The 3,323-nt window shown below is 40.8% G+C and overlaps 1 pseudogene; it reads left to right on the forward strand.

The window, feature by feature from the left end:
* Positions 1–374: 374 nt before the first annotated feature.
* Positions 375–2,829, forward strand: LOC102260312 (annotated as a pseudogene).
* Positions 2,830–3,323: the final 494 nt, after the last annotated feature.

The following is a 3,323-nucleotide window of genomic DNA, read 5'->3' on the forward strand; positions in this document are numbered from 1 at the left end:
CTTGACCTGGGAATGACTTTGGGGTTTTCCAGAAAGGACCACAGAACACCTCAAAAGATTAGTTTTCTCTCATTACAAAAGAAAAATATTAAACTAATACAACTTGTTTGGGTGTATGAAATTACATGGGAAGCATTCCCAAATAAAAAATAACATTGAGCCTACTTTATGCTCTATTTGTGTATGATATAAATGTTCCAGAAATATATGTGAAGTTGCTGGAAATCTGAGATGTCCTGACATAAGATGTCTGTCATCAAAATTGAAGGATACATGAAAGCAACCGAACCCAAGTGTCAGGATATGGTACATATGGATGAAATCCGTTCTGGTTTTGCAAAAATGACCCCTGACTTTTGTCATCCTTATGTCCTATGACTTGGCAACAGAATGCTCCTAAATCAGAGGAATTAAGATCGGTAAACAATGGTTATAAAACAAATGAATAGTCCGGGCTATGGGAACCCAAGACGGCTGCTGCTTAGTTCTTCCCAGCTCCCTGGAACTTTTTCAGTTTCTGTGTTTTTTTCATCCACTTTAGTACATTTGGGCTGAACTTCATCTAACTGACACTTAGTTTGGGTTATCAATATGTCCTTGATGTTATGTGTATTTTTTTTTTTTTTGGTATGAATTGAAGTTTTCTCCTGCCACAGATCTGATGCCCTCACAATGGCAAAGAAACTGTTAGAAAATGTTTCCCACTTGGGGTATATCTCCCAAAATCTCTAGTGATTAAGTCACACATTTCACTGAGTAAACCATACAAGCCTTGATAGACAGCCTGGGAATTTTTTGGAATTATCACTGACCCTAATACCCTTAATTATCAGGCAACATCAAGAGAACTAATGGAATAACTAGATCCAAGCAGAATAACTTTAATTACACAGGACTGAATGAACTGATGAGAAGGGTTATAATTTTATGACTCTTATTTGATATATTGCTGATTTTTAAAATCTTTTGTCTTCCAGATACAAGACTTTTTCTTCTGTACACCTTCGTTAGTAGTATTAAAACATTAATTTCTGTCTGTCTCTTTCAATTTGATCCCTCCAAACTCTCAATGAGTAAGTATTTTTATTTTCATGGTAATATGTTTATTTGCATAAGTTCCATAAGAATCTGTTCCTTGTATAACAGGACACAATTGGAAAATAGTAATCTTATAAGGCTTTGACTGGAATGCCATATTTGAGAGAGACAAGCATAGGCTCATATATGACCAGAAAGTATTAAGGAATTAAGATTGACTTTGGAAGCCAATAAAAGCCCCTTGGGAAAACAGCATGGTACCTTGATTACATGGTTTAAAGCAGTCTTTCCAGGAAAGGAATGAAGGTTGATTCCTGGGATATGCAAAGAAAGACCTTCAAAATACATTGGGGACCTCGAGAAGAGAGGAATTAACCCCATGGGTATTGTGGGCTAAGTCTGATGGCAAGTATGCGGCGTGGGTTCCTAAGCTCGAGGCTTTTTTAAGTTCAATCTAAAGATTCCTTATGAAAAATTCCAGCAAAGCAGATTTAAAAGAGCCTACACAATTACTATTCTTGCTGGACTTATACAAATAATCAGGCCAAGCTTATTGAAAATGGTCTTAATTTGGCTATCTTTGATAAAAATGTGTGTCATCTTAGAGAGAAAAATTGTTTCAATAGAAACTGTATTATACCATTGTGGATATTACAGTGCTGTTCATTAGCTTGAGGGTTTTTTGAATGTGTGTTTTTAATCCTACCTTCAGACTGGACTATTTTCTGAATTTTTCTAGTTTTCTTAAACATTTGTCTGCAACCCTTCAACTAACATTTACATTTTTCCATCCATTGACTTGGAATCATTGAGAACTAAAACTGCCTGTTCCCCTGCCTACTGTGCTGCCCAGAGAGGGGCCCATGGGGCATTGTTCTCAATTCCCAAGTAACTTAAAGGGAAACTTGCACAATGTCCGAAGCACTTAAAAGTACTGAAAGTGAAGGATGAGTATTTCCTCAAATTCCTTGCAACAAGAACCCACTTAGGTGGCACCAACCTGACTTGAAAAAAAAAATGGAGCAGTAAATCTTCAACAGGAACAGTGATGGCGTCTACCTCATAAATCTGAAGAAACATGGAAGAAGCTTCTGTTGGCAGCTTGTGCCATTGTTGCCACTGAAAACCCTGCTGATGTCAGTGTCATATCGTCCAGGAACACTGACCAGCGAGCTGTGCTGAGGTTTGCTGCTACCACTGGAGCCACTCCCACTGTTGGCCACCTCACTCCTGGAACCTTCATGACCAGATCCAGGCAGCCTTCTGGGAGCTGAGATTTCTGGTGGCCACTGATCCCAGGGCTGAGTACCAGCCTCTCACACAGATGTCTTACATTAACCTTCCTGCCATTGCTCCATGTAGCATAGACTCTTCCTCTGTGCTGTGTGGACACTGCCAACCCTCGCAATAAAAGGAGGCTCATTCAAGGAGGCCTGATGTGGTGAATGCTGGCCTGGGAAATTCTGTGCACATGCAGCGCCATCTCCCATGAACACCCACGGGAAGGTCATGTCTGTCTCTACTTCTACAGAGACGCTCAAGAGATTGAAAAGGAAGAGCAGGCCACTGCTGAAAAGGCTGTGACCATGAAGGAATTTCAGGGTGAATGGACTGCTCCAGCTCCGGAGTCCACTGCTATTCAGCCTGAGGTCGCAGGCTGTCTGAAGGTGCAGGTGCCCCCTGTGCCTGTCCTGCAATTCCCTACTGAAGACTAGAGCATCAGCCTGCCACTCTGCAACCCCCACTGTTCAGGCCACTGACCACATAGGAACAACCACTGAGTGGTCTTAAGCTGTTCATCCACAAACTATTAAACAAAATGGAAATAGGCAGACAGAAAATAAACAGTCTCAAAAAAACACAAAAAACCTGCTTGCCCATGTGGCTCAATGGTTGAGGGTCAATCTATGAATCAGGACATCGCTGTTTGATTCCCAGGGTTGCAGGCTCAATCTCCTGTAGGGGGCGTGCTGGTGGCAGCTGATCAATAATTCTCTCTCATCATTGATGTTTCTATCTCTCTCCCTCTCCCTTCCTCTCTGAAATCAATAAAAAAATATACATTTTTTTAAAAATGGCCCTTTTTCCAAGGCCACACAAGCTAAAGTTGGACAACTGGATATACACTTCAAAGAAATCACCACAATAGCTCATATATAGACAATCTTCGTGTCTGTTGCAGAGATCACCAGAGGCATTCAAATTGCAGACTAGGAGGATATATCAGACTGTAACTGCCTGCCTTCACCCTATCTGAAGTTGATTTGAGACAGATATCTAGAAAT

The sequence above is a fragment of the Myotis brandtii genome, unplaced genomic scaffold (genome assembly GCF_000412655.1).
Source record: "Myotis brandtii unplaced genomic scaffold, ASM41265v1 scaffold967, whole genome shotgun sequence".
NCBI classification, from domain to species: Eukaryota; Metazoa; Chordata; class Mammalia; order Chiroptera; family Vespertilionidae; genus Myotis; species Myotis brandtii.